Source organism: Anser brachyrhynchus (genome assembly GCF_964034855.1).
Source record: "Anser brachyrhynchus genome assembly, chromosome: 4".
Lineage (NCBI taxonomy): Eukaryota > Metazoa > Chordata > Aves > Anseriformes > Anatidae > Anser > Anser brachyrhynchus.
The window spans coordinates 72,511,329-72,539,317 of NC_137698.1; the positions used below are offsets into that span (position 1 = coordinate 72,511,329).

Below are 27,989 nucleotides of genomic sequence, written 5' to 3' on the forward strand. Positions count from 1 at the left end.
AGTTGAGCTTCTATTCAACCAAGACCCCCAGGTTCTTCTCATCAGGGTTGCCCTCAATACATTCTCCACCCAGCCTGTATTTGTGCTTGGGATTCACTAAATAGTAAGGGCAAACAGTTTTAATCCAGTGGTTTACATCAAAGAGCTTTTGTTGGCTATCAACACTTAACTGAAAGGTTTTCAGATGTTTTTAGTATAACTGTGAAATCTTACCATTAGTATCAGAGAGCTCGCTGAATTCAATAGTCCAGGACAGCTGTCATGAACAGATTGTTTTCAGGGTGTAGTTCTGGTCAGCTCTTTGACTTTATTTGTTTTGCCTGGAAGCCAGGTACACAGTCCTCAGAATGAGAGTCTCAGCAACGAAAACCCAAGAAGAAATTTGCACAGAAATTCTTGACTAAAATCTCAAAAATTTTTGCAAGTGTCCAGCCCTTGTCTCTGCTAAGATCTTCCTGCTGACTCAGGTACTGCAGACTGTTTTTTTCTTCCCACATCCAAAGCAACAGAGCTGCCTATGGTGACTTCCCCATACAGGCGGGCTCTTTGTCTTAGGAAAGATGCAATTCCTCCTTCTTTTCCAGAAAGATCAAACTGCAACAGTAACACCAATACGGTGAAGATGTAGATTCCTTCCCTGATGCACTATTTAATAGATAATAATATTATCTATTTTATTACATAATATATCGATTTATTCAATGGTTTATTTTAAATGGGCTATTTTAATAGATAATAATAGATATTGCATTTGTGCAGCAAGATACAGATGTGGCTGCTCTGCCATCTACTACTTTCCACAGCACTCTTCAAAACCTGCATTGTTTCAGCGGCTGTAAATGACAGCAAAAGAGTAAAAACTGTAGCTCTGAAGAGCAAACTGACATGAGTACGAGCTTTGAGGAGCCATAGAAAGATACCAAACCAACTGCCAGCTTTTATGCTCTACTCCATTGAAGGTCAAAAAAAACAAAAAAAAAAAAAGAAGGTTGTACAGGGATTATTTAAATAGTTGCCCAGCTTCACTGTGAAACAACATTATAAATGAACAGAAACTAGCTTGTTCTGATTGAGTTTTCATGTTAGGGTTCTTTATGGGGTTGTGTAGGATCATCTGCAGCTAGTAAGCTTATTATGGGTATTTTTTAAAAGATGGTTACGGATTATGGGTATTAAATAGCACGGCCACATCAATGAATCCCATCTTAAATATTAGTGAAGCATTTATGCTTGTTGTTTTAAAGTGCTGCTAAAATCCAGAGCAAGGGCCTTAATCTTAGCTACTTTATTGACAGTCTCTGACAGTAAAACCAGCTTTGTAGAAGCTAGGATTAATCTATATTATCTCAAAGTAATCAGAACTGTGGAAAAGTATTTTTCCCTTAACCATATATGGATAAATCAATGCATTCCCCTATTTGTATTCTGGGGTAACCTACAAATTAGTGCCTTAGGTATTTATAAAGATAGCTCAATGTGTGGGATTTTCTGTTGAGTCCTCCTGAATTCTAGTTTAGCTTTCCTTTGGTGAAGTGTGCGTGTATATACCCAAGTAGGCAAACTGGACAGACCCTGCTCAGTCTGAAGAATTTAACACTCCTGAAAGGCTTAAGCATTCCTAGAAAATTTTGGATTCCCTTCCAAACAGTAATTAGAATTTTTAATAGTGTGAGGGTTTCCAAAATGGACTGTACCCAGAAGAAGAGGTCTTTCATTTATCAGGTAAATGCCTACTCTTTGAGCAGTAAAGGGGGCAAACCCTAGGAAAAAAAAAAAAAAAAAAAAAGAAATTCTGTTTAAGAGGTAAAAAGAGATGGATTTTTTTTTCTTAAGATGCCATGCCTTCTTGCATTTGAAGTCATATCTTGTAGAATATATGACCAAAATTCAACACGATGTGCTTTGAGTTTGACTTCCTTTGGTAAATAAAAGCCTGTGTTCAACAGATGGACCTTCCTTTCATTTCAAATTCAGATCTAAATTCCCTGCAGTGTTTCGGGGTTGTGCATTCAGGGTTATGGCCAATGAGCTGAAAAAGGAAGGAATTGTATGCAAAGCTCTGGGGTCTGAGATTTTGTGTTGAGGATACTTCTGGCATTTAGAAATCCATCTGTTTATCCCCCCACATCAGACTAAAAACGTACAAAGACTTTTGGAAATGTATAGAAAAAGGAATTCTCTGTATCTGGGTATTAGGGTGTGTATGTGGTGTGGTTTTTTTGTTGTTGTTGTTGTTTTTTTAAGAAAGTCTCCATCTGTCCTTCTGAGCTCATATTCAGTAGTGCTTCTGAAAACACTCAGATAAAACTTTGTAGCTAAAGAATTGCTGTATCAGCCAAAATGATCTATAAAAAAGTTGAGGAATTTTCTGGTGAATAGAATATTGTACTGCAAATATTTGCTTTGCTTTAATCTGGCATTATTCCTGCTCTGTATCTACTGACAGTGTGGAGGGAAAGACACGTTATCTTTTTGAGCTGTGTCATCTCTATTTCTGATTTAGTTTCTTTACAGAATGCATTACAGCAGCAATGCCCTGAAAAGTGTCATTCGATACTTTGGTACAAGAGGAACAGTCCTGCAGCTCTGTTTCTTTGCAGAATACCTTTGCTGTGAGCACAGATCTCAGCAAGTGCAGCCCATTTCAAGCCAGACAACTCTCTTTGGACCCAGCTTGCCTTATCTTTAACACATATTTTGAGTGTTCATCACACGTGAAAATTCCTGTAAAAAAAATAAATAGAGAGAATTTTCTTGTTGAAAAAGTGTTTCATAGTAAAGAACAAATATCCATAGTGCAGTATAAATATAGCTGGGGAGGGCATATGGATTAAAAGCCTTACCAAGATCTACTTTATGCATCTCCATGCCTCATATTGGCTACCGTTTTACAGTTCTGGGTGTCTGCTGCAGACTGTAGCTTACCCTGGACTTGTGACACCTTTGTAAGGATTGTGGTTAGCCTCAGTACCTTGGCTAGTGAGGTGCACTTTGTTTTTCCTCTGGAAGACACCCTTGTCTAAGTTGTCTCCTGCCCTACCACTCTCAAAACTTAACGGGCTCATAAATCATGTTATTTGTTTGCACGAGACACATACGTCCCTTGAGAGAGTGGGCTGGATTCATAACTCACACCCATGTGGATCTGGTGTAATGTCTCTCTTCCTGGAAATTACTCCAGTTTACGCTGCTGCAATAAACCAGAGGTTGGCTATTGTGCTCTTCCCAATCATCATTTTAATTCCAGCACATATTTTTATGTGCTCTGCAGTAAAATTAGAGAAAGAAACATCTGGCATGCAAAATGATTACTGAATAGATGCTGTCCATTGGCCCTGATTTCACACTCAGGATATTTAAAACAAATGTTCTGGTGCTATTGAGGTCTTGACATGTTTGTGTTTAGCTCGTCGGGTCAGCTGAAATTGCCTGTGTTCACAGTGATCCCTGATGAGAGATGCTTTGAGTCACAGATTATTTGGACTATTCTCAGTATGGGGTACAACTCAAAGCTCCTTAGCAGCGTGACTCTCATAACAGTGATATAACCCAACAGCAGGTCCCCTGACCTGCCAGCACGCCTGTCACTTGCAGGGAATTTGTGTAACTAAACAAAATATTTGTGAACTAGTGGGAAAACAGGAGTCACCCCTAATGAATCTGTCTTTATTTTAAGGACTGAAAGCACACTGTGGCCTGTTCTGACTTCCTGATGTATCGTACCTGGGTCTTGTGTAGAAATGGACCACATCTCCAGAGATGCTGACAGTTTTCTTTTCCTCTTGTCCCCTCCTCAGCTGGAAATGAGCACATGCACAGTTTAATTTTTCACCTTTTGTTCCAGCACTGCATTTTAACGTAGCATGGAGCCTCTCTACTCAGATTTTAATTAAAGTGATGAGCTAGGCAGTAGGGTCCACAGAAGAGACTCACAGCCAGTGTAAATTGGCATTTCTGCCACATCAAGTCTGCAACATATAGTACAAGGAAATGGGAAGGAAAGGAAAAGGGAATGAAGATGTCTTTGCTTGAAGGCTGATATTCTACCAAAACACAAATATAGGTGACTTCACCAGGAATAAGCATTTTTTGTTGTTGAACCCATTTCTCCTCCATCTCTTTTTCTTTTTCTTCCTCTTCCAGCAACAAACCTTCCCAGCAAGTCCACCTCCCCCAAGCAGGACCGTTCTTTCCCCTATCCCAACACAGTACAGAAAGTCACTCTTCCCTCTCACCCACTCTGAGACCCCCTTGCCCTTGTTAATAGAAACAGGAGCGGGCAGCTGTTATGTCCTGTAGAAAACACTTAGCTTTTCCATGCATTATGCGCTCTTCACATGTAGTACGCAGCTTTGTCTCCAGATGATCCACCTTTTTCTTCACCTCTGCACTTTGGAGACCACCAAACCTACTCCCTTGAGTAGGCTGTATATACTAAATTCTGACTCTATCACACACTCTTACCTAACATCTCATTTTGTCTGCTTTTAATGTCCAGATGGTCCTGGCTTTCTGGATAAGAGTGACAATTTAGGGTGGATATTTTTTGACATTACTGGTATAATTCCTCCATTCATGGGAAACTGAGCCAGTTTTGGTAGGTTCATAGGAACCTCAACCCAAAAGAAGTAACACATTTGGCCTTAGCCAGCCAGGATCACTTTAGTGGATCTGTATTTCACCAGAATATTGAAATTCGGTCAAACTGGTCATTGAGTTTTGAGAAAATAGAAGGGAGGAACACTTTCAATCCTGTTGAAATGTGCTATTTTTTAAAATACTGATATTTTGGTTTTTTCATTTCAGAGAAACTGTCCCTGGGGTGTTTAAGGAAAGGTTGGATGTGGTACTTAGGGACATGGTTTAGTGGGTGATAACGGTGGTAGGGGGATGATTGGACCAGATGATGTTGGAGGTCTTTTCCAACCTTAATGATTCTATGATTCTATGAAACTTTTCTTTGGCATTTTAACACTGAGTTGTTTTTCTAACAAAATCAACATAAAATCAGATAATATCTGCTCTTGTGTGTTGAATTCTGAGGCTTGCAGGTTTAATCTTAAAAGAAAAGATGTATCTAGATCAGTAGCAATCAGAATTTGTTTCAGCAGAGAACTACACTATGCCAAAAAACTTCGGCAATATTCCTACCTTTTCCCATCATCCAGCTCTATCAGGGGAAAATGAGACTGCAGGGGGGTTCAAATAACAAATTAGCATGGATTCATTACGAGTAATTTAACTTCTGAAATGAGATATTTCTGCACAAACAATAGATACAGCTTGAACCCCCTTCTTTCCCACAACTGTCAAACATGCTCGTTTTTATGGAGCCTGAGATAATATTCAGTTTGACTTCTTGACAAAATCTTTTTGGTATCAAACCAACCAAATGTGGCGTAGAGTCTGCAAACTGATGATGTGCATGCAAATTCAAACCTGACTGTAAGCCATTGGCACAGTAGGTGAGGCTGCGTAAAACAGAACATATATATGCGGTCAAAGATCTCCAACTCTGTTTTCATTTTATTTAAATATACTCAAAGACCATTTGAGTTTATCAAACAGATGTACTTAAATACTTTTTTATACTGACACTGACGTCAGTTTTTTATTTCTCCCTGAATTTCTCTTCACCTCCCCTTTTATACCAAGATTTCAAAAGACTGCTTCAGTTTAAACATTTTTTTCTAAAAATGACCAGTACTGAAGAAAACATGGTTTTTATGACAATTTGTTCATGTTAACAACTTTTGATGACCTCTGAGTAATCATTTCTAAGTGATCAGTTCTAAGTACAGCATCAAATAGTTTTTTCAGACTGCATATGGGGAAGATAGACATTGTCAAATCAGTACGAGTGGAAAGTATGTATCTAATTCTTCTAATGCCATCACAGTAAAACCAGTCCTTAATAATAACATTAGAGCAAGATAATTTTACTATTCTTTACAGCAGGGCATGAGAGTAAGGCACAGGAAAAGTTGATTGATTCTGAGAAATGTCTGGTTTCCTTACCAGACAAAAAGAAGTCGTTGTTACAGAAGTCCAAAAAGAAGAAGCTAGTTGTGTGTCATCCCATTAAGTCCGTCTGTATTAATGAGCAATTAAAGTGTAGTCACATGGATGCAAGCGAACATGATTATTAGGAGTGAAAATTTGCCATGCCCCAGAAGTTTTATTTCAATTCATAAAAGGAGCTGGTTGTTTAATTACGAACATACAGAGGATCAGAGTCAAAATCAGATTCACCATGTATTTTAATTCATGAATCAAGCTTTTGTTTTACCAAAGGAAAGAAAAGTTGTGATTTAATTAGTGACATGAGAGTTGGGCAACCCAATCTCATCAAGACTAATTGCTTTCCAGGAAATGCTGAGTGCCCTGCCCGGTCTCACGCAGCATGTTTTGGAAATGACCACTGTTTTGCAGGACTGAGCTCAGTGTTTAATAGAACTGTTGCAAGAAGCTGTCACTGGCTGTGTCAGGGAGGACAAAATGGGGACAGGAGACCACTATTCACGACGTGAGAGTAGTGACAGAGCCTCTCGATGCTTCCTCTTGCTCACTAAAACTGCAGTTTGCCTTCTCCACCCAATACAAAAAGAACAAGATGGATTTTATTACAAAGGGAAATTACAGAGGATAACTCCAAACAAACAAGGAAGCCAGGCAGGAAGAGGAGAGATTTGGAGAAGGTGGATGATTTCAGGAGTTAATATATCCACTTGGGAGCAGCCACAGAAGGAGGCGTGCAGGGCAACAGAGGGTGCCATTGTGCTAATCATGCAAGCACCGGTGAGGGTGATTTTCCTCTGTAGGCTCTGAGATCTAGTAGATAAAACAGTCAGGTATATTTATTTATAAATCTCCAAGAAGTTGTGCTTGCAAGGCAGTCTTGGCAATGCAAGCAGGAGGGCATTGTGCATGTTTTCGTGTATATGTACGTATAAATTTATACACGTTTTTGAAGGGGGTGCATAAAAGCTGCAAAGCACACTTCCTAGAACTGTAGTAAGTGACTTAAGCACACTTTCCTTCCTAGCTTCATGTGCAGTCCATCCACTGATTTGTTGATCTGGCAATCTGCATGCTCCCTGTTAAGCCCTGTCTCTTCCCCACTCCCCAGTGCTTTGGCATTGGAATATTTCCCTACAAATCTACTCTGGCTCGTGGTCCAGCAGATCAAAGTACTCAGTCACTGGCAGCATTTGTTTATAGTAAAAAATGCCATAGCTTCATATCCAGATTTAGCCCTCGCTTCTTAGTGTTGCAGAAAAGGGACATTTTTAGATACTCGATGCTCATTCCTAGCTCTCAAGTTATCAGAATTTAAAGTTGTAATGTTCTTATGAACCAAGAGGGCTATTTTTGGTCAGAGGGAAGGCCTGTGACAGACCAAACATATTAAAGCCCATTATTAGAAGGAGGGTAAAAAAAATAGTCCTAATTAAATATTTTTGAGCTCTGCTAAGCATTCCTAAAATAGCCATTTGTGTAAGGGAAGGGGCATAAGCAGAATGCATGACGAGGAGGCACAGTTTTCGAGTCACTCCTTTAGCTGCCTGCATTATTCATACCACTTGCTATGTGCCCAGCCCAAAGCCCAGCTGATAAAAACCTCTTGCCCCTTCTGCCATCTACACCTTAACCAGAGGTCACAACCGGGCACTTGTGAACGCAGCAGAAGACACTCGGTGAGTAAAATCACTGATGCCCTTTAAATCACCCTAAAGCAGGCTGGGGTCTTAAAAGCTTAAGAGGAGAAGCTGAGCCGTACAAATGTTGGTGTAAAAGCTCTGTTGTACAAACAAGAGCCGCGTTCCAAAGATGCTGCCACCTTGGATTTCACTAAAAACAACACCCCCCTTGCAACTGCTGAATTATTTAGACTGTGAATTCTCAGGACAGGCAACCTTTATTTTGAGTCTTGTGCTTTACAAATCACTTACATGTGGTGAAATGCTCATCCAGCCAGGCTCAGGGAAAGGTTTCTGCAGACTCAGGAGTCCTGCAGGCTCTAAATCCTCTCTCCCACCAGAGCACAGACTTAGGTACACGTTGTGTTGTTAAAATGCAAATTTGAACACAAGTTTGGGTTTCTGCCTTTGCCTGAAAAGCAATACGGACTTAGATCCCATTACCTCTCTGTGGAATAGGAACACCAGCAGTGTCCTAAGTGGAGGACGATGTCACGTTAGGCACTCAGAGGCTGCAGCAATGAGAGCAGCTAAGCTTCTAACTAGCACTGGAGTTTTGTCCCTGGAAGAGTCTTCTGAGCAGAAATGTGTGCTTAGGAAACAAAGCTGTGTGCTATACAAGTTGTTCCTGCTACGTGGTGAGTCCCATCATGGTGAAACCTACCCACAGTGCTTCAGTGAAAAATGACATGAACTCCAAAAAAATAACTTATGTTATTAATAAAAATAACTTATAAAATATATTATATAATAACTTATTAAAAAAAAACTTTTTTTTTTTTTTGTACAGACTGATCTGGAAATATTGGTTTCCCCTGAGTTTCACTTTGAAGGTGAAGAGGATCAGGCCTGCAAGAAAAATCTCATGAATAGAGAATTAGAATTATTAAATGTGAGAGGGTCCAACATATATGCAAGAAGAATCCCAAAATGGCGGTGGTTTGGAGGTAGAGGGGCCTACATCTGCTGCTAAGGTGGGTCCCAAGGAAGGCCGAAAAGCTTCCAAACTTGAAAAAAACAGATGTAGTTTGAACACAAATTAGAGAAAATAACTTCAAAGCAAAAACTCACTGTGACTAAAGAAGACAAAAAAGAAATAGCAAGGTTTCCTCCTTCACTGCCCTTCTTCCTTGGGTCAGGTTGGGTTGCAGATAACCTAGGCCTTTTCTGAGCAGGACCAGGTGCTGGCCGGTACCTCTGCTCCCTGGGAAGTTCCTTCCATCCCCTCTGAGCACTGGCTGTTTGCCGTGTCCTACATGCCCTTGTCACAGGCCACAGCTCTCCAGTCCTCCCCAGGTTTCATGTCCAGAGGTCCTGGGCACTTTTTGCTCCCACCAACCTGAAGCTCCTGAAGGGAAGCGGTGATTTTGCCCTCCCTCTCCAACATCCCCCTCATCTAATCTTTCTGAATGAACATAAAACATAGCTAAGAACAATCAAATGGAAAAAAAAATACCACCTGCCACAGGATGTTGTATTAGCAGAGTGGGATTTTAAGCAGAGCTTAGCGTATGGCCTGAAGCACGTGGTGAAACTCCCTTTGTTACATAAGGAGAAGACCAACCCCTGTGCCAAACACCAGGATGTATATATTTAAGGTGAATTTTAAGACCAACCCATACACTCCTCCAGAACAGGCTCTAAGGGCTGGACAAATGAGAAAGGCTGAGAAACGTAACCTCCAGTGTGAAGGAATAACCACACTTTTTCTCCTGATCACCTTATAAAAAACTTGCCCTGGGGCAGGGAATCTGTGAATCCACCTACTAAAATTCATAGGAGCTGTAGTGATTGGCCAGATTTTTCTTGGGAACAAAGGAAACTCCCCTGTTCAGACTTCAAAAGTTTGTGTCTCATGTTGCCAACCTCGCCTTTCCTGTCCCCTCCTCACCAGCCTTTGATGCTCAGCCAGGTATTGTTTGGATGACTTATATACCGACTGCTGTTCCTTTACCATCAAAATGCCATCAGCTACAACGGAACAGCTCTTATTTTACCCAAGTACACTGTGTGTGTGAAGACTGACAATTTCAGTCTTTTCTCCTTCCATAAATCCTGTGGGATTGATGCCCATAGTTGTTCCCTGCAAATGCTGTGATAGCTCAGAGTCACTTTGGTCCTTCTGAGCCAGCAGCAGGGTTTGTAAGTGCAAGAATGAAAGGTGTCATCTTCTGGGAGGTACACACTTGAATGAGACCTGTCATGCTTTCCCCCTGCAGCTAGAAATTGGTTGAGGTCTGAATTTCCTTGATTTTTTCCTAAGTGTTTACATTCTGCTTTCTCACAACTTGCTCTTTTTATTTCTGTCCCAGGACCAGGTCAAACCTTTGAGTTTCTATCCTATGGAAAATTCTGACATTTCGGACCCTGTTTCCACTCTTAGGAGGAACTGAAAGAACACGTATAGAAATTCCAGTAAAAAATGCTATTGCCCATCACCTGAGCCATCCCCTTTTGAATATAGCTGAATGTCTTTTTGCTAGACTGTTTCTTTTCCCCCCTCTTCCTATCACAATAGAGGAAAGATATATTTTAAGTTTCCTATAATTGTCTTTGAAAAGTTAATCAAAATTTTCATGTCCCCATGGAAGGTTTTTTGTTTGGACAAAACAGTGTTATTCTGACTGAAAAAAAAAAATACAAGCGTTTAGCCAGAAGTTATCATCTAGCTCTAGTCTTTTCCTGTCTTGATTTCTGCCAAGTTCATGAACTCTGAGACATGGAGGAGACCCACACACCTCTTCTAAAGGTCTTTTTGCCACAGTAAACCTTTTGCCACAGAAATCTTTTGCTCTGAATGAGGCCAGTCATTGACTTGAGCAGCACTCTGACCTGGTAACAGAAGACTCAGCAGAGAGTCATTCTCAGTTAGAGGCTGGGAAACAGCTGGCTGTGGCCAAGATGCTCAGACTTTTCTCACCTACAGGATTACACCTTCACTTGAAACTCTACCACTTAACTTCTATGCCATGTTCCTCCTGTGATCTGGAATATCACAAAAACCTAAACAAAATAGTGCATTACATCTGTAAGAAATGCTATGTAATCAGAGACGTTTCCCACAAAGAGCTGCTATCACCTATCATTCTATATCATTCTATGCTTTTGCACGGAGAGGCTTTTTTTTTTCTTTTTTTTTTTCTTTTTCTTTTCCCTCCCAGAGGTGCTCTTGCACTTATAAGAATCTTTGGAGGAGAAGAGTGGTCAGGAAAAATAAAGGCTATATCATGAGACAATTGCACAGCACTTCCACACTTACAAATTATTTATAATAATATTAAAACAGGATAATATTAAATTGCATGATGAACATGCTAAAACAGCAAAACTGCAAACAAGCATTACTTATCTTTTTTACTGGCATATTACACCCTGGCACATAATCAGAAATACATTCAGATCTTGATGCCACCTCCTGCTAGCATGATGATTTGGCCTTATGACTACTAGAATTGAGAGAAGATCCTTGATCCTCGCTAAAAGGCAGAAGATCCAGATAAACCCTCTAGGCAAACTGTGTCTTCATCTTTTCTAAGGAAGGGATATTTAGGAAACCATCTATAAGCCACAATCATGCACTTTTACCAGGATGTTCAGGTTAAATAGTAGACACCTGCCATCTCTATTGAATGAGATAGGAAACAGTGGGCTTAACCTTGATGCATCCATTTATGTGCTCCTCTTGCTGAAAAAGCTGGAGGTGGAGGAGTGGTGAAGTGATACCTGATTACCCACGTGTTGTTGTCTGTCCATGCACCAACTGTGTCATTACCTAGCCGCAACTGAGTAGCCTACTGGCTGGGGTCTTGTCTCCAGGGGCTCTGGTGGAAAAGGCACCAAATGACCTTAACAGGCCAGGATCAGGTCTTACTATGTAAGGAATGAGCCTCTCTTAATTCTTCTTGTTTCAGGTGCGGTTCCTTGCTAGACACACATAGAAGATACATTTTAATAGTAATTCTCTTTAGATATCAAAACCTGCTTTATAAATTTCTCTAAAACACTTTTTAGCCAAGGTACACTATCTCTTTATCTCTATTCATATGGATTTATATGTACATGCACACATACACCTACGTGTGGAATAGACTCATACACTGTTTGAACAAGGGTGGCTTTTGTTTTTGTCGGTGCCCTGCCCTAACGCAGTAAGAGTTAACCACGCCGTTCAAAAATCATCTCTTCATCCAACTTTCTGGCCTACACCAGTGCTACATCACCTTCTGAGCTACACAGGATGTATGGTCAGCCATATCATCGCAGTGCCAGGCCGCAAGGTACAAACCAGCTGCCTGAACAAGGTTGCCTGCGGCGGGGGGGGTTATTGCTTGCTCTGTGGCATCTGTCAGCATCTTGCCATGAGCTTCCGTTCTATATTTATGAATAGGTACTGAGGCACAGCGCACGGGCATTATACATGATCTTCAGCATAAAAAAGGATCATGCCCTTATCAGTTTTCTATAGTAATTTTCTAAATGTCATTGCTCTTACCCAGGTCTCATTCTGCAGAGCCCTGGCATGCTGCTGTCTTGCTAAAGGCAGTCTGTCTTTCCCCTTGCACTCATGTGAGTGTTTGCTCTGTCATGAGATCTTCCGAACGTTGGATGGTTGATAGGCCAGTTAGCTGCCTGAGTAAATATTTTCACTTGCTCTTATTGAATGCTAAAGAAAACATTTCAACTGAAAATAGCTTGAGGTAAGTATCGTTGGTTTTAAATGAATTTTATAATGCATTCTGTTCATGTTCCTACACTGACTTTTAAAGTGCACCATACAGTATTGCAGAGAGATAACATTTTCACCACTAGAAGTATTACACTTTAGACATGTCTATTTTTGGAAGGTTGTACTATTTTTATTTTTTTTTTTGTGGAAAACTAAGGGAAAACATTCTAGCTCAAAAACAATGATACTGGCAGAGCAATTTGGCAGATTATTTGTCTTAAATGATTGATTGCAGTTACTGTCTACTTTGCTGTAGCCTAAAGAGATTTTTTATGGAAAAAAATAATATATATATATATATAAATAGACTCTACTAGATGCAGATTGAAGGAGAACATTTTGAAAAACAAACAGGAGTTTTAAAAATGAATAACAAAAAGGTAAAATCCTGGTTTGGATTGTGAGCTATTTTTGACATTATTTGATATAAGAACTCAACATGGATCTTTTTGAAATATGTTTTTTATTACCGTTTGGATAGAGTACATTTCCTTTTCTTGATTCAATCATGCAAATATTCCACTTGCAGATAGTCCACACATTAGTACAGCTTCTTTCACACATTACTACTTCATAATACAGTTGGCTTCACTTGCTTCAAACAGGTCCACTCTATCCATATGACCTGGCTTTATTATTTCTTGCTCCCATCTGTTTTAAGTTATCTTCCTTGGCCTACGTTTTTCTAAGAGATGCTCTTCAGCTATATGCACAAAGGCTGTTTCTGAGAGAAAAATGTGAACAACAAGGGACTTGTATGCTCTTACTCACATCTATGCAAGGTTCACTGAAGTCAGTGGAGCCTACTGCTGTAGATTTTGGCTCTACAGAGTCTGCAAAACCCCATTTTGTCTGCATAGCCTAAGTTTATATTTCAAAGCCTTAGAGGCCTGCTTTGGAAATCCTTAATTCACATGAATACTTCTGCTGGAGGGCAGTGACTTGCAAGAAGACATCTTTCATTTTCACTTTCCCATTTGCCTCTTTCCCTCCCCGTCTCTCCCAGCCAGGTCAGTGAGTACCAACCACATCCTCCAGTCCGTAAAAGTAAACCAACAGCCCTTGCCCCAAGGCCTTGCCATCCTTAGCAAACAGGTTGAAAAGTCAAAGCCTAGAAGAGATTTCTACCGACTTCTCCAACCCCTTGTTGAGTCTCAGGATGGGCTGGGAAACCAGAAGAAGCAAACCCAGCCCACAAGACCTTCTCGTACCATCCAGCCTCACTCACGAGGTGGTCAGACCTTCAAAGTCACTCCCTTGTTAGGAAGTCCATAATATTCTCCTTTCTTGTTCTCTCCTGAAACTCGATGTTCCCAACATAGGGATGCCATTTGACATTACTGATCCCTCCTAAACACCTGCTATCAAATGCATCAAATCTTTTCTTGTCAGCTTGCGTAATGCCCCAGGTCTTTGCAGCATCGAGCAAAACTGATACCACACAGCTGTTGTAGAGTCTTATTTTTTGTTTTGCGGACATGTCACTACCCCATACTTTTGCCCTTGAATTTATTTACATTGATCTTCACCTTCTACAAGTCAAGCTTAAAATGACAACGGACAAAATCCAGGCAGAGTGGTCCAGAACACTGGGAGTGGAAATAATACGAAAACATGAATGCTGCCATGATTGCAACTGATCTCAAAGAGGAAGGACAAAGCCAGTATTTCTTTTCCTTAATAAACCCAAAGTCATTATTTAATCAAAAGCTTTCATGTTTCTTTCTAAAGAAAGTTTCAATGGTTAGTTTTCTTTAAGGCGATCACTGGTGTTTGAGCTCACCGAAGAGGAGCCAAAGGCTCTAGTAATTCTTGTTAGTAGTTAGACATACTGTATTTATGAAACCCCTTTGAAAAAAGGGATAGAAGGCAGTGGATCTTAAATAACGGATTCAGCATGAAGGATGGGATTTCTTTTTCAGAAGGCAAAAACTGTGACATTACTAAATTTGTGGGTGAAGTTATGCACCAAATTTTAAAAATCAAACAACTTGGGGGGAAAAAATGAAAGCAAAAGCTCTGTATATAATCATTTTCATTTGTCAAAAGATCAGTAACAGCTTTTATCACAATCCTTTAAACATATTTTGACTCTTTTTAAAATCACATTAACAGTATAAAAGAAAACAGACCTAGCATTATGCTATTGATTTTTAATTTAACCTTTTCTGAATTATTATGTCTTCTTTTGACACTTCCTTTGTCTATATCAGTGTGGAAGAACAGAAAGATGTGTGTGGATATTTCCACTGATTTTAACACAGAATATGGAAATAAATAAAAATAAAGATAAATAAATAGATCTTCTGCTGAAAAAGACTACAGCTGTACCGGAGGTGTTTTTCTTGTGCAAAAATTCCAGGAAGCACTTGCACGACATACAATCAGATTATGCCAGCCCATGTAGAGCACTGCATATTCAGTGAAGGTAACAGTATGTTGCAAAATAAAGAAAACTTCCTTAAACTTCCTTCCTAGAATTCCAGAAAGGATTATTTTTTTTTTTCAGAAAAAAAATGTAATATGACCTAGACATAAAAACATTCATTAAGCATAGACCATTAAAAATATCTAACCTATCCTTCAGTATTGAAGAGGACATTAATAATATGAATAGAATGTTTCAAAGTATTTTGAAAAATAATGTCATATAATTACAATTATATTTTAGTATTGTAATCAGAACAGTATTTCAGTAATACATTCTTAAAAATAACAATTGAAAAAATATAAACATAACATTTTAAATGGAATTCTTATAATTATCTATTACCATTGCTAATTAGAATATTTTTACATAGTTTTATTATACAACTGTATACACTATAAATAATATTATTATATATTATATGTAGGAATAAACTTCAGTTTGCAATGACAATTTTCTGGCAGTTAAGGTAAGACTGTATAATAATTCTGGCATGTTTTAATTTCTCTTCCTGCTTATTAAAAGTCATGGGAACATATAACTATCCAATATCAAATTGATTCTACCTGTAATTTTGTAATTCATCTCCCTAACTTTTAACTTAGAGCAGGCTCACATTTTGTAAGTATCCTGTTTTTTTTTTTTCCTTTCAAGGGAATAAATTTAGTATGTGAGTAAGACAATTATTACATTCAACAGTCCAACACATAAACCTTAGCTGGGCCTTTTTTTACATTGCCTCTTCCAAATATTGCCTTTATTGTTTTATGTATAAATAAATATAAAAATAAAAATACATAATTCAACCCTCAGTGTGTCTTTAAGAAGCCAAATTGAGAAGTTATACCTTAATCTCATGGTAAAAAAAAACACAACAAATGTAAGTTGAAAAGAGATCTAGTTTGATATGCAAAACTTCTCTGCAGCAAGGGAAGGAATTTTATACACAGGAGCTAATATTGTAATTTTTAGTGTTTCTTTCAGATTTTGGTCCTGATGAGAAGAGGAATAGATTCCTCATGACTGTTGAAATAAATTTTATCCACAAGCAGGTATCAGAACAGTTTTCATATTTTCTTGTGCTGGAGAACAGTCGTTGCCTTACACAATTCAAAACAATTATTCTTCTGAATTGTTGTGATCGGAACTTGCAAAAATGTGATCAGATATTTGAGTTGGAATTCAAAATGAGAATGACCTGGTAGGGAAATAGTAATTTTAGTGCAACTAATATGAGTAACCACCACCACAACTCTGTTATGCAGATAAGTATGCAGCCTTTCTCTATAAAAAATACTTTTTTTAATATATATTTTTTAAACTCTACCAGGTAATGTGGTATTTCTCAACAAAATGGAACTATGTCAGTTCAATACTTACATCCCACTTCAGCTGAATTTGCTTTGAACCCAGCAGTAGCATAGTAATGAGAAAACATTTTAAAAGCTTTAAAGCATGTGTTGGTCACTGTACAGAGCTTGCCCTTTTACAGCAAGAGTAACATCAGACAGAGGTGACTTTCACCTGTTTTTTTTTTGCCAAGACTGTGTCATATGAACCAAAAAGAGGCCAATTGACACTGTGACTATATGTGTCTGAGGTTATTAATTCCAGGCACTGAGGTGACAAAGTCTGAGTAGCATGGTTACCTGCATAAAGAGCAGTAAAACAGAAGTAGCTTTAATAATATGCAATGTGATCTTGCCTGTCTTTAAACTATGAGGGGTTTATTTTATTATTTTTTATTTTATTTTATTTTATTTTATTTTATTTTATTTTATTTTATTTTATTTTATTTCATTTCATTTCATTTTATTTTAATTTTATTTTATTTTACTTATTTTATTTTACTTATTTTATTTTATTTTAATTCAGGGCTGTTTGAAAAAAGTTAATTTTAAATAACAGTAAAAGAATTATCTCAGAACAGGGGGCATGAAGTTGTCCAGCTGAATTGTTTCTCAGAGCACAGGCAGTATGGGCAGAGGTCTTAATAACATTTACTTCTTGCTGAAGGACCCATCAGTTATTTGGTCCTGCTAGTGCTGGATGATTTTAAGGATCTTGTGGCATAATACAGCCATGTGTTGACTTCCAAGAGCCAGCTGGAGCAGTCTGGGGAGTGATACCATGTGTATTAATTATGTTGTCCTCTGTATTTTACACAAGAAGATGTGCACATCTAGGGTAGTCACAGAATCGTAGAATGGTTTGAGTTGGAAGAGACCTTAAAGATCATCTAGTTCCAAGCCCCCTGCTATGGGCAGGGAACCCCATGTCAACCATGACTCCAAAATCCCAATGCCTTTTTTTTTTTTTTTTATAGAAACAATAGAATCATTTAGGTTAGAAGAGACCCATAAGATCATCAAGTCCAACCATATGAATATGAATAACACCAGGACATCTCCACTACTTGAAGAAAATGGAACAGAAACTGTCAATGCACAAAAAAATGCCATTGGGATGAAGCAGCTTGGTACACCAGCACTCTCAGCTAGACCATGGATTAAATTGCATAGGTATACAGAGCTCCAGCTCAGTATGTAAACTCTCCCATAACGCTGTACCCACCAGTGTCCTTTCCCTGTGCCAAAGATGCTTGCAAGACCTGAAGCTTGGCAGTTCTCCACCCCAAAAATCACAGGGGACTGGGGCTGAAAGAGGAGCAGGAGCTGGCTACTGTCCTGGATGGAGAAAAAAGCTCCAGGATCTGAAGGAGCAGATTCGGTGGTGTTGCTCTTAAATGCAAAAGACAACAGGATCAGCAGGGGGGATGGTGAAGGCAACATGGAGCAATTATGTTCTGTGAGCTTTGCCCTGCAGAGCTTACCCAGGTGGACAGGCTCATTAACAACAATTAACATCCCACATCCAGGCATAGCTTGTAAAAGTACAAGGGCAATCACTGCCACAAAGCTGAAGTAACATTTAAAGTCAGTCTTAGTGCACGTCCAAGCCAAACAAACCAGATCTGAGCTTCTGCAGATGCTCAGTAGTCTCGTGTGCTGTTTCTGGGCAACAGGGAGGCTGTTACACAAACAGCCTTCCACCAGCTCCAGCGGGGCGAAACTGTGCTTTAGTCAAACCCTTGCTGAATACTGCCTAATTGCATTCTAGCTCCCCGCTTATTTGTTATTTTGCATTGGGTGACCCTGTTTCCAGCGCAGCTTTGCATGGTGAACATCAAAGGGAGGGTCAGGAGTTACTGGAGCTTTCTTATCTCGTAGCCAACACAATTTCCTCATCAGCACACATCTGCCTTGCATTTTGTGAATTTTAGCACGTTGAAGACGTTGCAGCTCCGAAAAGCTTTTCTGGAGCCTGCTTGGTTGGTATACACTCAGTTTCATGCCCTGGTCCTCCAAATGTTCAAGCACTTGAGTTACTTTGCACATCTGAACAGTCCCATTGACCCAGTGGGAATATCTGAGTGGGTGAGTGTCTGCAAGATCCAGACCCTACATCTGAAGTGAGGCTGAAAAGCATAAGCCGAAAGGTCAGAGAGAAGGAAGGACATGATAAAAACAGACTAAGCAGTGAACAACCTCGGGCTGTGAAATCAGGTGTTACCATTTAACTGCTTATAATAAAACAATAAGGAACTTCTTGTAGCACAGGTAAGATAACAAACTGAGAAATGACAGAAGGAAATACTAGCGTTTAAACAAGGCACGTAATTCTCCTGTGCAGCTCTCGATCACAAAAAGTAATTCATGCTGGAAATTAATCAAAAATGCAACAGGGGACCTATTGTACTTCTTCCTAGCTATGGAAGAATCAGACATGCATAGGGTGATTATGCAAGGAAAAAGGTACAGCAGCAGCCATGGGACAATTCCTCAGCACAGACTGGAAAATGTTCCCAAATTGACTGACACTGATTTTAGACTCTGGCTAATATCTACCACAGATTAAAAATGAAAGATCATAAAAATGATGGTTGGATGGGGGAGAACAGTGGCAGCTGGGAAAAAGCTTATACCCTTTGGGCTGAAACGTATTTTGGGGCAGAGAATTATGTTTTGATATACTTGTACAGAACCCCTGCATTCTATTACTGAGAACTATTATTAAGCCAGAAAAGACTGGTTAAACAAATATCGTTTTTTTGTAAATAATACTGTCAGAGACCCCCGTGCTTAGGGGTACCCCTGCTCATTCAGGATTTAAACTGAGTTACCGGGATTAGAGACACAGCAAAAAAATCCTTTACGTTAACCTGGGCAGCCCACCACGGGACATAAATGTGACTTGCTCTTGACCGACTGGTCTCAGTTTTGGCATCATGCCCTGATCTGAGTAAATGTTACTCACTAGTACTCTAGAAAAATACAGTTTTCTGGCTATGGGGTGATCAGCATTAACTAGTTGACCCGTGGTAATCCTTTCCACTCGCCCCCCATTACGGCGGGGCAGGAGGGATGAGATGTAAATGTGCTGAAGCAACACCAGCAGCAAACCCTGTACAAATCCCCTGTGACTTGCACATCCCAAAACTGCAGCATGCTGAATTAAAACAAAATAATTAAAATTAAAACACTTTCTCCCTCACCCCCACACCGATCCGAGTGACTGCTGTAATAGTGGCACGGAGGAGTTAATGATGAATGTGCCTTTGGATGGAGTTGCAGGCTTTGATGTGCCATCGCCGTGCGAGCGCTGTCGGGCTGGGGCTGGTGCATGCACCCAGAGCCACAGCTCCCGGCACTAACAGATGCAATGGAAGCAGAGCTAGATGGGAACGTGGAAAGCAGCAGCCTTTTGGTGGGAAAAATGCCTGTTAGTCTGAGCTGAAATGCTTTGCAGCAGCTCTCAGATTTTAATGAACACCTGGGGAAGGGCTGGGGAATTCTGGGGGGGGACCTGGGACAGCCCCATGGGGTCAGTGTTTGCTGATGGCACTTGCACTGTGAGGCTGCAAAATAGGACACAAAAAGCTACTTCAGAATCCAAAATATCCCCCCAAATAGATGTTGTGCCTAAGCAAAAAGTAGCAAACTGAGCAAGAAACCCATCTCTTCTTTGACACCAGAGATTTACTGACATGTTTAAGCATCATGGCCAGAATGCAGTGAGCACAATTTTGCATGTTTTTCTGAGCAGAGCAGTAATCGGGGTGGCTCCATGCTCCAGGGATCACCTCTGGGTGCCCTGAGGGGCTCTGGTGTGCAGGAGACACTGAGCATCTCCACAGAGCTTGGCATAGCCAAGCAAATTCACATCCTTTTGCTTCTTTCTTTCTAAACGCCCGGAGGAGTCCCTGTTCACACGAATTCATGACAGCGCCAGGTTTAGGCAAGAAACTGCCAGTTTCTGTGCATTGACATAGATCTTCATAAACTTTGTCAACACACCCAAATAATGGCAACTCACACGCTATCCCTTCATGTCTTTTCGCTGTGTGTTTTTCTTTTTAAACATCAGTATTTTATTTCTGGAGGACGTACTGTCACTTAGCTATTTAAAAGTGTAACGTACCCACACATACACATTTCTCTCACATATTCCCGCATTGTCTGAGATACTTCTTAGACTACTTAATCTTTCACTTAACCTCTCAATTACTTTATCAACACGCTATCTCAGACATGTCTGAGTGTCTGAAATGTAGCATTTTAAATTAGGACACCTGAGTGCTGTGGTTTTTTTTTCCCCTTTGAGCTCCCCCACTGCTTTCTATAAAGCGCTGGGCAGCTCACTGTAACTTTTTGCACCTCTTTTTCAACTGTTTCATCTCAAATAATTTCCTTCTCAAAATATTAGTGTGCAACTAAATTCATTAGCTTCCTTTTGGGTGATGAAATGTAAACTATTATCGCTTATTGAGCCTAGTAATCAAAGATAATTTGAATATAATGTGGCCTCAAAATTAATAGCCCTGAAACAAATAAGAATAATAGACTCTAAGGAAAATTACCAAAATAGAAGCACAGCAGGCTTTCTTTAAATGTGTCTTTAAAAATAAATTGCATATTAATAATCCTATTATTCAATGGGAAAAAAAGAGTATCTTTCCATGTTTATGACATACTCTGGAAAAGCCACATTCTTTTTTAATATTACTTCTCACAAATCACTTCACTTTAATGACAAGATACTGTAGACTTCTCACATTTAAATAAATATGTTTATTTCATCCTGGAGAGAGATATTATTTTAACGTTAAGATTATCATTTCTTACAAGCCTGTCATAAAACAACACGAGCTCTGGCAAATGGAAATACATACCACCCCCCCCGGTATGTTTAAAAATTAAGTGTATTTTTTTTTTTCTCCAGCACTGAAAAATATTTATTTATTCTGACACAGGAGCAAAGGACAGCGATCAGGGACACTAAAGCTAACTGCTGCCTGAAGTCATAAACATCTGGTGGCTATTTTAATTGCATTGTGAACTAACCACAAAATCCTCCACTAAAAGAATAGAAATATTTCCCCTGTGCACTATCGTATTTTAGAATTCCTCTCTTCTGAATCAATGTCAGACATGATTACAGCACAATGAAGCCTGTGTTTTCATGCCTGCATCTTCTTGAAAATGCTGTATAGCCTTATTGCAATTATAGTGTTACTCAAAGAATCGCATACGCTCGGCAGGGAGGGTTCAGGTTGTTGCCGCAAACGCTGACTGCAAGACAAACATCGTGCTTACTGCGCGGATATTTTTTTTGTAAATAAGGTAAATAGATTAGTATGTATATAAGATATCAGAAAGCACACGTACTCACACAAGCGCTCAACTTCAAGTATATGCGAATGCATATATACATGTATATATACAGACATACAGCTATTCATACATATATATGCATATATATACATATAGGATGCATTTAGTAAGTAGTAATACAACCTACCTACATGTGAATAGAAATTGTTGTTAATAAAATACTTGCATGAGTTGTACAGGGACCTTCTAAATGTCTGTGCTTCCTGGGGAGACCAAATGACCTCTTTTTTACAGATACTAAGATCAAAGCTCTTGGTTTAGATACTCCAGCTGTCTCTCCCGTTGGCATTTGACATGCAACCCAGTCCATTTAAAATCAGGGGGCATGTAAACATTTTAACCCTTGGCAGCAGTATCTAAGAAAGATGCTAGCAATAAATGGTCATAACTGCCTGGGCCAAATCACATTTGGTGTCCTTCCTTTGAAGTCCATGCAGTCACTGTACCCTATGGTTTTGACAACGAGCCAAGTCCAAAAAAAGGAGGTAGGCTCCCGAAGCCGGCTGGACATGGATTTGGGGATCCGGAGTGGCTCCTTGCAGCCGAACACTTGGTTGGCTCCCAGCTTGCTGCAGGCTTGTTGCCCAACCTTGGAAGGTCTTTGAATGCCCACAGCTCAGCTTTGCTGCCAGTGCCTCCATCACCCCACCTCAACCGGCAATATTTGGCCTAAGCAGAGGGGCACTGTCATCCCTTGTGAGACCTTCTTTGGTGGGTGTGCACATGGGTCACACATACTGATGGGATTAGACCCTGCACTTAATACAGTGACAGCTATTTTCTTTTTTCTTTCTTTCTTTATTTTTTTTTTTAATCGTTGCCACAGGAGGGTGCCATTTTTCTGCTTAGGCCCCAGTTGGCCAGGTGCCTTACTCAGAACCAAGTCACAGGTTCAAATCCCTCTTGAGATCCCTCATGTCCCCGAAGGGCAGGAGATGATGGATGTGTGCCCACATGGGGCAATGCCCTTGTCCTTTCTACCAAAGTCAAGCCAAGTCTCTAAGGACAGGCGAGCAAGCAATGTCAAAATAAGCCTGTGGGTTGAAAGTCCTTCTTCAGGAGAGGACTTCAGGTCCCCACTGGCAGGTTTATTTCTTTCACACTTTTGGAACAGAGAGAACAATGGAAAACCAGCACCCTCCTCTCCAGCTGAGACTGAGTCTCTTGCTCTTCAGTCTTTGAAGAAACCATGGTGAAGAAACAGAGCCCCATCCCATTTGACTCCTAAGCCTTGTGACCATGGTCTGCAGAAAGGATGAGTGGCATACCCAGATAAAGATGTCCCATTGGCTTGTGTGTGGCCTAAATGCAAGGAGTCCAGGTGCTTGACTTGAACTTCCAGCTTAATTTTGGGTTCACGTGCTTAAATACTTTACCCTTAAATTACCAAAGTGTCCAAAATGCCCCAGGGCACCTACGCACAAGCCAACTCTGGATGTGACACTGGTTATCAGAGGGGCAGAGCAGGCCTGTGGCACAGCTGCCTCTTATGGGGCAATGTAGAGAGTGCTCGACACCACTCGATGCATTTGTGGAAGAAGAGGGGGGCACTGCAAACCTGGGTGCATCCTTCCCAGAGACACCATCATTGTAAAGTGGGTGCTGCAAAGCCACCTCTGGTGGTGGTCACCCGGCTGTGGAGTGGGAAACCATGGATATGGCTGAGGTGGCAGGAGCTGGTTCATGGGGAAGATGTGAGGACCCATTTCCTGCTTGGAGAACAGCCTTTGTAGTCAGATGGAAGGGCAGAAGCAGTCCTGGTGGCAGAACCCCAGAAATTTCCCTTCTCCCACCAGGTGTGAGCCCACAAAACAGTTTCAGGCTTTGCGTGCCCTTTTCCTGCCATGCTCACCTGGGCGTGTGGTGTTTGTAAAAGGCTGAGTTTCAGGCACATCCCCCCCCCCTTGCTCCTCCTGGACAGCCATTTTCCGCCTTGGCAGCCATTTCGTAGAGGGTTTGTCTGCCCTTGCCCAGACAGGGAACAGCTTGGTGCTAGCTATGGGCAAATGTAGCTAAACACAGCCCCTTTATGGAGCAATTCCTGAGTCCCAGACCCTTTAGTGCCAGCTGGTTTGTACCCCTGCTGCTTTCCTTCCTGATCTTGACCTCATTGGGTCCTCCATGGTGGAAGTTGGGCATGGCTCCCCGCAGCATGCCCAGTGCCATTCAGGCTGTGCTGGTTCCTCTGCTGTTAAACTCACAGGTAACCCAAAATGTTGCTCAGAGATAACTTAGTAATATTTAATACATATCAACTTAAATAGGCTTACAACCCTTTGAGTGTTTAAAGGCAATAGCAGGCACTATCAACTGCAAATAAGGTTTTTATTGGCGTTGTAAGCACTGAAGAATGTATTTGCATTCAACATCTATTGTCAGTAATTGTGCAAGTATTTTATACCAACAAAGATCTCAGCGAACATGATCTAGGGAAGTCATTGAAAGAGAAAATTATAAAATATTGCTAACTTCTGTTCCCCCCCACTCCCCATTATTCTTATAGAACTGCAACTATTAATTTGTCTCGCTAAATGTGTCCCTTTTATATAAGTTCGCACTAACTCATAATTTACTGTCTTAATATTCTTTGAAAAGTTATGCTTGTGCAAAAAAAAAAAAAAAAAAGATAAAATAATCTGACTACACCATTTCAGAGTTCAAACAAATATACTTTGAGGAGTAATGGCATGATTTGGTTGTTGTTAACTGACTGTAATTGTATCACTGCATTTATTTCCACTTTCAGATGATGTTACAGAAAATCAGCAGGCAAGGATTTCCTAATAGTGCAAGCGTAGGTGGAAATATTAAAACAAACCTTATCCTGACTTTCTTTAATTAATGCAGAGTTGTCCACAAGTGGCTGTAGTCAAGAAATTCAAGAAATCAGCATAACTTCTGCGAAATTGGTGCTGCTCAAGAATTGCTACCTAACCAGAAAGACTGAAACCTGGATTCCAAGCGTACCAATCCTGCACTTCTCTATCAATTGCTGATATGGATCACTGGTCACAGCTCTAATTGACTGATTACACAAAAGCACTTTGCAAAATCAAGACTAAGCCTCTGCAAAGTATGAACTGCTGTTCCTAGTGACTGGCTCCATCAGAGCTTCAAAGTTTGCATAGAGCCACCAAAATTGAATTTACTGACTTAAAAGCAAAACTTGGGGGATTTGCTCTGGACATTTACAGAGTCTGAAGGAATAATGAATAGAACTGGAACAGCCAGAAGAAACAGTGATTGCCAGGGTGTAAATTGAGCAGCAGTATTTAAAAATGTGTTTTGTGTCTGGCTTCAAGTGAAAAAAGGATTTAGATCAGAATTGATGTTAAGGTTGGAAGATCAGCTTTTGATTTGCCGATAGCAAAAGTTAGATGAATTTGGGGAAAATACGATAGCACAAACTAGCATGCCTCTGAAATATGATTTCACTGATGGGGCTTTGAGCTTGTTTTCCTTTTACCTATTTCAAAACTAATTAAATTAACTGGTACCGCGTCTACCTATTTACACTGTAATCTCAAATCTAATTCTGCACATGGCCTTGAGACATCTTTTCGTCTGTTGCCTTGAAAACAGGAAGAAAAGCAGAGACGGAGAAAGGAAAGCATAATCAAAATGCCTGGTAGTAACTAAAGATCTGAATATCAAACTGCTTCGTTGTCACAATTATTTAGAAACAAGCCATCTCACTTGCAGTGAGCATTACGATCTCACGTGGCAAACAGTGGAATATCAAATCAGGAGATCAGAATTTATGTAACAAGTTAGTCACATCAAACATAATAAGATTTTGTGTTCTCTTTCTGCAGCACCACATTATCCATTTCACAAAGTTTAGAGTATGTTTAAAAAGACCCTCACAGTTTTCATGGACATTTCAGCAGCCCAAGAACAGAAGCCATTATAACAGTGCAACCTAATAAATTCTACCAAACTAGTGGAGTTTTCTTCTTCATTTGAAATTCAGAGAGGAGATAAATGAGTTAAAATAAGAAGGAGGAAAACTACCTTCCTGTAAATCTTTGCTGACTTCTAGTTTATGGAAAAAGACAAATGTAATTTGGGACAGCAGATTTGTATTAAAAAGTGACCCTTTACAACTGGAATGTCCATAATGGGTGGCAGTTGAAAGATCTGTTTTATAACCCTGTCACTTCTTTAACAGCCTCGCATGCAATAATTTCTGCATTCAATTTCCTGTACATGTGTACGACAGCTTGCCCAAGGGAATTGGGTTCCCCTACAATCCTCCTTCTTTTTCTGAGCATTTGTGATTTCTAGCTGCTGGAGGAGGAGGGGAAAAAAAAAAAAAAAAAAGCCCGTAAAAAATAACACTTACTGTATTTAGGAAGCAGTGAAGAAGTTTGCATTCTTTGCTTCCAGTGAAATGGAAAAGGTCATGGCCTGATCCCAACAGGCTGTGCCACAGCTCTGCCCTCTGAAGGGCTGAAGGGCAAGCTCTTCTCGCCAGGACAGCCAAGCTGCCTCTCCTGGCAGCTGTTGGGTCGGGATGCAAAATGCAGAATTCCCCTTTCCACTTCCATCCCTTTGATTTGGCAAAGATGCCTGGGAAAGGGAAAGGGTTAATCCCAGCCTTGCAGCTAGTGGAGATAGTCCTGAGCTGGCTATGACAAGGGGTGGTAAAGATGTCATCCTGTTTTAATATTAATCATCTTCACAGTAGTCCTGGGCTGTCATGGCATACACTGTTTAACTCACAATTTATTATTTGGCATGGGAAATCATAAGGAAATCCTTTACTTAACAATGAAAAGTGCTTTCAGCCCATTTGATAGCTGACACTTCCTTGTCTATTGTTGTTGGGTTTGATGCGGGAATGGCTGGAGGGAATTGGTAGTCCAGGCTATGCCCAGAGGACTGCCCAGACAACTGATTAATCTCCTCTGGCTGTGTAATTCATTTAGAGTAATAAAAATAAACCAGCTATTGAACTACATGCGGAAATTTTACGCACTCGGTTATCTCTGCTAACTAATGCTCCAGGCTTTTAGGGCTGGCTTTGGGCAGATAAGGAGCCTCACTGCTTTCAGGAAAACCCATTTATGCCCGGCCCTGGCATAAATGAGCGTCAGTCTCGCCAGTGTCGGGGCTTTGAAGGGACGTGTCATGCAGCCCTTGTGGACCTGAGGTCATCTGCCTTGTGGTGCATAAGAGTACTCCCACCCCACCTCTGGCAGTTATTCCAGTTTGTGAACGTAGGTCATCTATATTTAAAGTATGCCCGTGCATATAGCTCCATATCTATACACATTACATCTATAATATTTACCAGCCTTGAGTGTTATACTGGTGTTAAGGCTTTGAACTAAGACCAGATCTGGTTTTGTTTTTTGTAGCAGACATCTTTCCTGTTTTTGGCATAGTGATGTGCTCCTTGAGCTGTTTAACACCCCTTTGCCATTTTGGGGGTGAGGAAGTTCTCCAGAAAAATCTTAAGTATTGCACTGCAAAGGACTTGCAGGTGTATTTGGAGCACAGATGGTGGTAATAGCTCCAGAAAATTAAATTTACTTTTTTTTTTATTTGTTTGTTTGTTTGCTTTGCTGTACCTTTCAACAAACAGTAACCACATTAGAAATCATTTGGCCTGGCAATGCTGCTTGCTGCACCCAAATATAATAAGAAATGCAACAAAGCAGTCAAGATATTAATCAATTTTTCCAATTCCTTTAAAAACACTGAGTGATGTGGCAAAATAAACTCCCATCTGGATAATTTTTGTTGACACAGTAGCGCACATCGCCTAGAGAAGCTGCCACCTTTGATTTGTTTCATCCAGCAATGAGCTAAATGGGCCTTAACTCTCTGGTGATATCATCAGCAAGAGCATTAGCATGGCTGCCGTGCCGTTTATCTACTTTGCTTCATGACATGTCCTTCATCCTGCTGTCACAACTGGTATTTCTGCAGCTGGAGACACTGAGCGTAGCAGCCCAAAGCAGGTACACCCACAGCAAGAAGGAACTGGGAAGCAAAGGTTTGGACTGGGAAGCATGGAGTTAGACTCAGTGATCCTTCTGGGTCCTTTCCAACCTGGGATATATTGTGGTTCTGTAAAAGCACATCCTAAAAAGATAAAGAGGTTCCGGGCATTTCTGTGGGAACAGTGCATGAACCCAACACGTCTGACAGCTGTAAAACCACATGAGGCTCCTCTAGCTGGCTAATGCCCATTAGCTGCCTTCATTAGTACTCGAAGTCTTGGAACTCAGGGCAGCATCCTCAACACTGCAAATCGTGTGTTTGACAACTGAAGCATGCAGATGTTATGGTCGCCTCCTAAGTGCTTGAAAGGTCATTCTGCTTTGCCCACTGTGTGATGCATGCAAGGCACCAGACACATGATGCAACCAGAGGGACTGGGGACAGGGAGA

General features: G+C 40.4%; 2 long non-coding RNA genes across 4 annotated transcripts in view; one reads left to right on the forward strand and one right to left on the reverse strand.

The window, feature by feature from the left end:
• Positions 1-27,985, forward strand: part of LOC308194329 — a 46,957-nt gene extending 18,972 nt beyond the window's left edge. For 2 of the 3 annotated variants that reach the window (XR_013950448.1, XR_013950449.1), the window contains exon 3: positions 8,491-9,119. This is a non-coding gene — a long non-coding RNA (uncharacterized lncRNA). Of the gene's footprint in view, positions 1-8,490; positions 9,120-24,435 lie in introns of those variants that run through there. The other variant, XR_013950447.1, reaches the window with a different exon arrangement.
• The window catches only part of LOC308194328, a 34,135-nt gene that overhangs the window by 1,519 nt on the left and 4,627 nt on the right, over positions 1-27,989 (reverse strand). The window contains exons 2-4 of the long non-coding RNA XR_013950446.1: positions 3,724-3,797; positions 2,606-2,724; positions 214-594 (exon numbers count right to left, since the gene is read on the reverse strand). This is a non-coding gene — a long non-coding RNA (uncharacterized lncRNA). The remainder of the gene's footprint in view (positions 1-213; positions 595-2,605; positions 2,725-3,723; positions 3,798-27,989) is intronic.